This window comes from Tupaia chinensis, unplaced genomic scaffold (genome assembly GCF_000334495.1).
Source record: "Tupaia chinensis unplaced genomic scaffold, TupChi_1.0 Scaffold000063_1, whole genome shotgun sequence".
Taxonomy (NCBI): Eukaryota; Metazoa; Chordata; class Mammalia; order Scandentia; family Tupaiidae; genus Tupaia; species Tupaia belangeri.
The window spans coordinates 2,174,021-2,183,442 of NW_006159521.1; the positions used below are offsets into that span (position 1 = coordinate 2,174,021).

Below are 9,422 nucleotides of genomic sequence, written 5' to 3' on the forward strand. Positions count from 1 at the left end.
GCAGAAATGGAGCCTAATTAGCAGGTATTTTAACAAGAGACGGACTAAGAGCACTGCAGGTTCTGAGTTTTGTTATTCCTGAGGAGTTGTGTTCTCAGTCCCTCATCTGAGACCTCTGGGCTTCAGCAGTGCAGAGAATTCACATCTCACACCAAGCAGGGCCACAGAGAGCGCCCCTCCACTCCAGTGTAGTTTAGAAACATGTTTTTGTGCTGCTATCTGGAACTGGAAAAGCAAGGAGAAAACAAAACAAAACAAAACAAAACAAAACAAAAAACTCAAGGAGGAGAAATTGTAGCACCCCTACGGCAACTCCGCTGGAATTTCCTTTTCAAATTTTTTTTTTTTTAAATTTTTAGAGGTTTTTGCCATAGGGTATGTGTGCTTACAGGGGAGAGAGACAGTGAAAGGGAAAGTGAGAAATCACTCCCTACGGGGGATGCCCACATTGCAATCCCTTCTCCTCCATTCTCCTCCTGGGATCCTGGACACAAATGCACATGTACCTGAAATGATTTTCAAGCCACCAGGTCTGGGACTCAAACCATGGTTGACCATGTGGGAGTCCAGTGACATAACCACTGTGCCACTTGCAGGGCTTCTGAATCCAATTCTGACATTCTTCTTTTTTTATAAAATTCCCCAGAGGGCACATGCACTCCCCAGAGAGAAAGAGAGAAAGGGAGAGAGAGAGAGAGAGAAAAAAAAAACCGCCATTCCCCCCTCCAGGGAGGATGATCACATCATAATCCCTTGTCCTCCTTTTTTCCTTCCTTTTGGGATTTTGGACTTGCACATGTGTGCACCTGCAGTGTTTTTCAAGATGCCAAATCCAGGACTTGAACCGCATAGTCAGCCACATGGGATCCAGTTGTTTAACCACCTCCCCACCACCCAATTCTGACGTTACAATTAGCTCTTTCTTTTTTAAGAATTATCTTTTACATTTAACCTTTTTTTACTTATTTTAATTTGATCAGAGAGGGACAGAGTGAGAGAAAAGAGAAAGTGAGAAAGCAAGCCGCCAGGTCTGGGACTCTAATTGCAGGCGTCCATGTGGGAGTCCAGTGCCCTGAACCACCACGCCACCTGCTGGCCCCAGAATTAACTCTTATTACATTGAAAAATATATTCCTGAGCCAGCCCTGTGGCCTAGTGGTTAAGGGAGCTAGATCCCACATGACTGAATGATTTGAGTCCTGGACCTGGCAGCTTGAAAAACATACCAGATGTGTGTATGTGCGCATACCCAGAATCCCGAGAGGAAGGAGCCTCACTCTCTCTGGTGAGTCCTTGCATGCTGGCAAATTGAAAAAAGAAGGAATAAAAAAAGTCAAAAATATATTTATTTATTTTGAGTGAGTAATTTTGATCACCAGACAGTAGAGAGGAGAAAAGGTAGCAAGGTGAGCTGGTAAAAATCAAATAAGTTACTCTAGTAAATTGCAGGAGAAGCTACAGATGTCAGCCAGACCTTATGGAGAGACAAAGCAAAAGGAAGAAAGGGGAGGGGGGGAAACAGAATTGGAGAATGTTTACATTCTTGAAACCACAAATGTGAAGTGAGATCAGAACCCAGTGGGAGTTTAACAAAACAGAGTTAAGTTCAAAGCAGAGGTTGCTCTGTGCATATTCCCCTCCCAGTTGCCCTGGCAATGAGACCTCTGCCTGACGGTAAGGAAATCATATTGAGGAGAAACTCACAAGCGCAAGAGTTTCTGGGCCTTCAGACTTGCAGTTTCTCCCCCTACTTTGGCCAGGAGAATGCAGGAAACAGGATAGGGAGTTGCGTACCTGCAGCTGGGCTGCTGGCTTGCTCCTCCGCCCGACTGCCAGCAGGAAACCTCAGGAGCCCCGGCCTGGCGAGTCTCAGAAGCTAACCTCCTGGAAGCCTTCCCCAGGGTTTGGCATTGGGATTTTGCACTCAGGAGGGGTGAGCGTGTGGAGCTGTGCTACCTTGTTGATTCTCGAGCATGTCGTGGAGAAGGCAAAGTGAACAAGGTGAGATCTACAACCTCCAGGTGAAGAGAAGTGCAGGTGTGCTACCCCACAACCTGTGATAGGAGGGTGAGTCGAAGGCATAAACAATGTATTATAGGAATTCTTTGCACTTTTTAAAAAAGAATTATGTTATTTCATTTTATTTAGTATTATTATTTTAAAAATTTGACGAGAGAGAGAAAAAGGGAAAGTGAGAAAGCAAGCCACCAGGTGTGGGACTTGAACCATGGTCGCTCATATGAGAGTTTAGCACATCAACCATCACACCACCTGGCCTCTCTTTGCATCCTCATTCTTTTTCTTTTTTCTTTCTTTTTTTGAGAGGTTTTTGCTATAGGGCGCGTGTGCTCACCAGAAAGACAGACAAAGACAGAGAGAGAGACAGAGAGAGAAACAGAAAGCAAGAAATCATCCCCTGGGGGTGATGGCCATGCCGCAATTCCTTCTCCTCCATTCTCCTCTCAGGATCTTGGGCATGTACGCACACACGCCTGGTGTGAGTTTAAGCCACCAGGTCTGGGACTCGAACTACGGTCGACTACATGGGAGTCCAGCGACATAGCCATTATACCAACTGCTGGCCCCATATTCTTTTTCTTATATAGGCCTTATTTTATAGCAACTTAGCAAATATGCAAATAAATGAAAGGGGGAACCAGCAGTTAACGTAATGGCTATGTCACTGGACTCCCACGTAGTCGACCACGGTTTGCGTCCCGGACCCGGTGGCTTAAAACTCATGCCGGGTGCGTGTGCGTGCGTGCCCAAGATCCCAAGAGGAGAATGGAGGAGAAGGGATTGCGGCATGACCATCCCCGCTGGGGGATGATTTCTTGCTTTCTGTCTCTATGTCTCTCTTTGTCTGTCTGGCAAGTGCACGTGCCCTATAGCAAAAAACCTCTTCAAAAAAGAAAGGGAAAAAAATCTCACCAAATCTCATCTGCCAGAAAGAACCATCAACATGTTAACATTAAAAGTACATCTTTTCACATTTTCTTATGAAAATGTAATCATGTGCTAAAAACATATATATGCTCTCTCTGTATGAATGTTTTTCCAAAATAGAATCACACTACCATACATATAGGATTTTACCTTTTGGTGACTATTATACCGCGGCCATCTCCCACGGGTGCTGCAGGTTTGCTCAGGCAGCATTAAGCTGGCTCCCAGCATGGAGAGAAATGGCCACTCCTCCTTCGGGAGCTCTTCTCAGCTAAGCTGAATGACCCCCTCCCCCCCACACACCAGACAGCCCGGGGGGTCACTTCCCTTGCCTCCCACCATCCAGCTAATGTCTATGCTTCCTTTTGGGGTCCTTTCCCATGTCCTCTCTGCTCCTGGTCCCCCAGGGGTTTAGGGTTAAGCCATTCTGTTCATTTCAACCAGACTCACTTTTTCCACTTGCTGCAGTGAAGAGAGACACTTAAATCTCCCATTCTGGTATCAAGCTCCATTTTTCATTGATTTCAGACTAACATTTTTGTTTCTTTTAGGTTTTTTCCCATAGGGCATGTGTGCTCACCAAAGACAGACAGAGAGGGAAAGTGAGAAATCACCCCCTGGAGGTGATGGCCACACCACAATCCCTTCTCCTCCTGGGATTATGGGTACACACACTTGGTGTGATATTCTATTTTTAAGAATGATTTTCTTTTATATTTTACCTTTTTATTTTATTTATTGTTATTTTCTAATTTGACTAGAGAGAGACAGAGAGAGGAAAAATGACAAAGCAAGTCACCAGGTCTGGGACTTGAACCATGGTCAGTCATGTGGGAGTCCAGCACCTTTAACCACTATACCACCTGCTAGCCCCCACTTGGTGTGATTTTCAAGTGCCAGATCTGGAACTCGAACTGCGGTTGGCCATGTGGGAGTCCAGCACCCTAACCACCATGTCACCTGCTGGCCCCGGGCTAACATTTTCTTTCACTGACTCAATGAGGACAGATCACATATGGTGGCGTATGGCTCCTCCCTCATGTGTCCCTGTCTGTCATGGTCATGACATCATTGACTGTATAAAACAGTCATTGAGAAGAACCAGAGGGCAGACAGCGAGAAGAAAACAGACCTTCATTTTTCCCCTTAAGCCAGCTGGTGTCATCTGAAAGGACACACGCCAGCCCCTTGCCTGTCTGCCTTCAGACATGCTGGCTCTTCTGCAGGGAGCTGTCACAGGAAGACAGATGTAAAAGAGCCAAGAGATCTGTCTGTAGCCCCTGGTCCTCCTCCCAGCAGAAACATGAGTGTCTGTGACACTGAAATCACACTGCAAGAAATGGTAGTGTCCCCTCCACCTGCAGCGACCCTCCTTCCTCTTTTCTGCATGAAGAATCCCACTCTACCTCCAGGAAGCTTTGCTCATTCCCATGAGAAGTTGGGACTCACTCCTTGATGCTCCCTGTAGGTCATGCGAGGGTCCATGAGCGGTCAGGTGTGGAGGGCAGAAGCTTAGCACGGTGCCCTTCCCCTCCCTGCTGTGGGAGCATCCCTGTGAAGGTGGCTGGAAATCACGTGTGGAGCTGCGGGCACCATACTAAAAACAACACTTCTCTAGCTGTTTATTCAGTCGTGTGTACCCACACGGACAGCCGTGAGCTCTCTGAGGCGAAGGGTACTTCATATCAATATAAAAAAAGAGGATTAGCAGGTGGCATGGAGGTTAAGGGGACTGCGTCCCGCATGGCTGACCATGTGGTTTGAGTCCCAGACCCAGTGGCTTGAGAAACACACCAAGCACGTGTGCCTGTGTGCCCCAAATCCTGAGAGAATAGAGAAGGGACTGCAGTGTGGTCATCCCCCCTTGGGAAGGGGGGTGATTTCTCACTTTCTTTATCTCTCTCCAGTGAAAACAAGCACCCTGTAGCAAAAGCTATAATTAAATTAAAAGTTAAAATAAGTAGTGTCAACACCGAGCATAATGCAAGGCACACAGTAGGCACTTGACAGGCAGGAGAGCAGGGCGGCCATCTTGACACAGACCCAAGCCTGAGGGGCGAGGTGGTACCTGGTCCTTTAGAGTGGCCCAGTGACTAGCCTTGCCTAAGCCAAGGCCCCAGGCTGGCTAGATAGCTTCTCTTTAAAAGTCCCACAGTCCTGCTTGCCTTGACCTGCTCCAGCTCCAGGCTCCAGGCACCTAGCTCTTGGCTGTGACCTGCTTGCTCAGTTCCTCCCACCACCCCCACCAGCTTCTCCAGCTGGATTTGTCAGCCTTCCCCCACACTGCCATGGCATGACTGGCCCAGGGTGTCAAGCTCTGCTGTGGGGCACCCAAACCTAAATAAATGGATGTCTGATTTAGGGAGGACTTCAGCGCTGTGAACTGATGGGTCCGCAGTAGTGGAAGGAACGTGGACAGACCTGGGTTCAAATTCCAGCTCAGCCGCTCACTGGTGATGTGACTGTGACCAACTGCTGAACTTTGAATCTCAGGTTTACCATCTGGACGTGGGGTTTTTAAAAACCGCTACCTCACAGGATCACTAAGAAGAAGAAACACCATGACACGTTGTCTGGCCTTGTGCCCGACACACGGCAGCTTCTCGATAAGCCTTCGTGACCTTCCTTTCTTCTTTTCCACAAAGGTTGCTTCTAAGACTAAAAGTCCATGAGCCTTTGAAACAGATGTTCCCTGGTCAAACCGTAACTTGGGAAGTTACCACGCTGCTGAAAAGTTTATCTTTCCGAGAGGAATGAGGATCCCAGGTGACTGAGACCACCTCTGTGTCCCGCTTCCCATTCCCAGTTCAAAGTCCGACAGGTAAGGAGAGGGTGTCATGGGTGATCAGAGTTCACACACCACACTGACAAGAGCAAGTTCAGTTCACAGAGATGCCATGAGTGAAGTCAAAGCCCAGAAAGGCCTGGGAATGACCCTGGGGGCACAGAGAGATCATGACCTTAACATCTGCAGATAGCTGGGAGCCATGGCTGTACCAGGAATCCGTCAGTGCTGGTGGAGCCTGTGGGCTCTCACACAGATGCCCAAGAAAACACAGGAGAAGAACTGAAGGCAGCATTTGCCCTGGCTCTCTTTCAGGCAGGTGACATGGAATGATGTGGGGGATACCCGACTGAACAGAACAGGCAGGGAAAGGCCGTGGAGTCACCCCTCTGTTAACCCCAACACTGGTGATTCCCAGAGTAAACGCCCAGGGTCAGGAGCATCAGCAAGTCCGGACTCTCTGGAATCACAGATAGTGGGCCTCGCTTCTAGTGCAATGCGTGAGACACCCAGGGGGTGGGGCCCAGCAGTCTGTAGTCCCATAGCGCTGTGGGTGATCCTGACACATGCTAAAGTTTGAGCGAGGACTTGAAGATGCTTTTGCTCATTTACGCAAAGTGACGGAGATGGCATGACACTGGCATTGGTCATAAGCTTTCTAGACAAGAAGATCTGACTCCAGATCCTGGCTCTGTCCTTAAGTGGTAGAGCGGCCTTGAACAAACCCCTCAATCTCTCTGACCCTCGACCTCCTCAAATGTAATATATCTGCTTTGGGGCCAGCAGGTGGTGCGGTGGTTAAGACACTGGATTTCCATATAGCCGACAGTGGTTCTAGTCCTAGATGTGGCTTGAAAATCATGCCAGATGCATGTGTGTGCGTGCCCAACATCCCGAGAGGAGAATGGAGGAAAAGGGACTGTGGCAATGGCCATCTCCCGTGGGGGATGATTTCTTACTTTCCCTCTCTTCTCTATCTCTATGTCTCTCTCTAGTGAGTGCACATGCCCGGTGGCAAAAATAAAAAATAATAATAATAATAAAAAAGATACCTACCTTGCGGGTTTATGGTCTGGTTTAGAGACTGTAAGAAAAACGTTTTGCAGTGCTTGGCCCATAATGGGTGCTCATCAACGTTATCAGCACCACCAGCCTCACTGCTGCCACGGCGATGAAGAAGCTCCGGGCGAGGCAGAACTGTGGATGCGTTTAGGTACTGTCATTCGGCCACACAGGACTCATCCTGCCTTAGAGGAGTTTGATGTGTGCTCCGAATACCACTTTATGCCACTTATCTGCTGGCTACATCCTCATTAAATTCTAAATGACTTAAAGATAATATTTCCTTTTCAAATTTGATGAGAAAGAAATCCCTATGTACCTTGGATATACCAAGCGAGACTCCAGTGAGAAAAACCACTCCCATTGCAATACTGCCTGGATGTTTCCCTACCCTGCCCGCCCTTTTTTTTCTTTTCGGATAAGTCTCTTAAGCATATAGTAGCACTGGGCAAATACCTGCCGGGTGTCCAATGAATGAATTGGCTCAATTTGACTTTACTGTTGTGCAACTCACAGAACTAAGCTTGTGACTAGGCCTTGAGCCTCCTGAGGGGGTAGAAGGGTGGTGGGACTAGCCACGGTACCCACGTAGGTCACACATAGACATTTTGGGAAATCGGGCCCTGAGGGGACGATGGGGGACAGTTGTCTGCGACAGTGATTTTGTAGGTGGCTTTCTGAATGTGCAGGATGGCGTGCATTCCTCCACCCCCGGCGTCCACACCGCCACTTCTGCTGCACCTTCTAAGTCAGCTGGGGGTTACCCTGGCTGATCAGTTACTAGGGCTCATGGCCTCTGAAGTATCTAGGCCATTTTTTTTTTTAATACGTAGCTTGTTTTGGGGTTTGTTTGCCATTTCCTTTTGAGTTCATGCCGTGCCCATTTGGCAGGAGTATCTCAGAGGTGACACTGTTTATCTAAGTGTGTCCCATTGGCAGGTAGATGATGTCAGCATGCTCCATTTCTGGTGACCTTAAAATGTTAACATGGGTCATTTGCTTGATCTGTTGGTATGTCTGACTCCTCCTCTGGCCCATGAGGCCTTTCTCAAGGAAAGGAGGGAGTCTACCTGATTCCTCGTGAGTATTTAGGGACACACAGAGGTGAGGGTACCAATACCTACTGAACCCCTCCCATCAGACTGGCTGTGTGGCTGCTTCTCACCTCAGACTCAGGAGAACCCTGTAATTTAGTGGTCGTTATGCTCATTTTCCAGGTGTGTGTACTGAAGATGAGTAACCTGCCGAAGGGCACCTGGCTGGGAAGTAGCAGGTCCAGATTCTGACCCAGCTCTGCCTGCCACTTCCCATCATGCTCACGCCCTACAGCCAAAAGACTTAGGAAACACCTGTTGCTTTGAATGGATGTTAAAAAAAAATTAAACAGAAAAATCTAACACCAAGGTCACCAAAAAACTTGACACCCTCCTATAGCAATAAAGATGCTTTGTAGTCATTTTTTCTTCAACAAATATTTATGGTGGGGCTACTATGTACCCGATAGTGCTGTAGATCATAGGCATGTAGCTGAAGAGCTTACATTCCAGCTGGACTCCGCCAATGCCAGAAAATGCAAGTCAAGTGGCTTAAACAACAAGACAAGACAAGGAACAGATCACTCCAAGGTTGGTAAATTTAGCAGGTCAAAAGTGTCATGGCTAAGATATGGGTTCTCTGAGATTCTTCTTCTTTTTTTTTTTAAACTTTATTTATTTATTTAAAAAACTTGACCAGAGAGGGACAGAAAGAGAGAGAGAGTGCAAGAGGGAAAATGAGGAAGCAAGCTGCCAGGTCTAGGACTTGAATCATGATCTGTCCTGTGGGAGTCTAACACCCTTCACCACACCACCTGCCAACCCTGGGTTCTCTGAGATTCTACTAGCTTTCTCTTTGGAGCTGTAAAATGTTTGCTTTTGTTTTAAGCAACACATCCTCAAAGGAAGCAAAGGAGACATTCGTATCATTAACCATGTACGTGAGCAAAGGAAGCCTTTTGTGAATCCTCGCCACTGACTTCCCTTCCATTGCTGGCCAGAGCTACATAACCAGCCATGCCTCAATCACCACTTGGCAAGAGAGCCGAATTGCCATAGTTTAAGCAGTCTAGTTAGTTGGCTCATGGCCTCTGAAGTGTCTAGGCCATTTCTTTTCTTTTCTTTTTTTTTTTTTTATGTGTACCTTGTCTTAGGGTTTGTATATATATATATATTTAATTTATTTATTTATTTTTATATTCTTTTTTTTTTGCAATTAATCAATGTACATCTCCACAGCCTACAAAAAGAATTTTCCCAGCATAAATATACTGCACATCAGTCCAGTCAAAGATGTTACTATACACATTATCATCAACAGATAATTTTCCATTTTTGTGCCTGTTTTGCCTTTTTTCCCCCAATTCCCTCCCTCCTGTCTCCCAATGCCCACTCTCCTCCCACACCGTCTCTAGTATTCACAATTGTTCTCCATGCTTTTCCACCTCACAACCTTTTAGTTTCTGCCATAGAATGGAGACATTTGGTAGGGATTTTTGCTATAGGGTGCATGCTCTTGCCAGAGAGGACAGAGACAGAGAGACGGAAAGCAAGAAATCAACCCCCCCCCCGGGGGCTGGCCACACTGCAGTCCC

At 47.1% G+C, this 9,422-nt stretch overlaps 1 long non-coding RNA gene across 1 annotated transcript; it reads left to right on the top strand.

The window, feature by feature from the left end:
* Nucleotides 1–1,649: 1,649 nt before the first annotated feature.
* Nucleotides 1,650–8,412, top strand: LOC114004805 (uncharacterized). The gene is made up of 3 exons (XR_003546883.1): nucleotides 1,650–2,001; nucleotides 5,592–5,767; nucleotides 8,011–8,412. It is a non-coding gene; the product is annotated as an uncharacterized LOC114004805 (long non-coding RNA).
* Nucleotides 8,413–9,422: the final 1,010 nt, after the last annotated feature.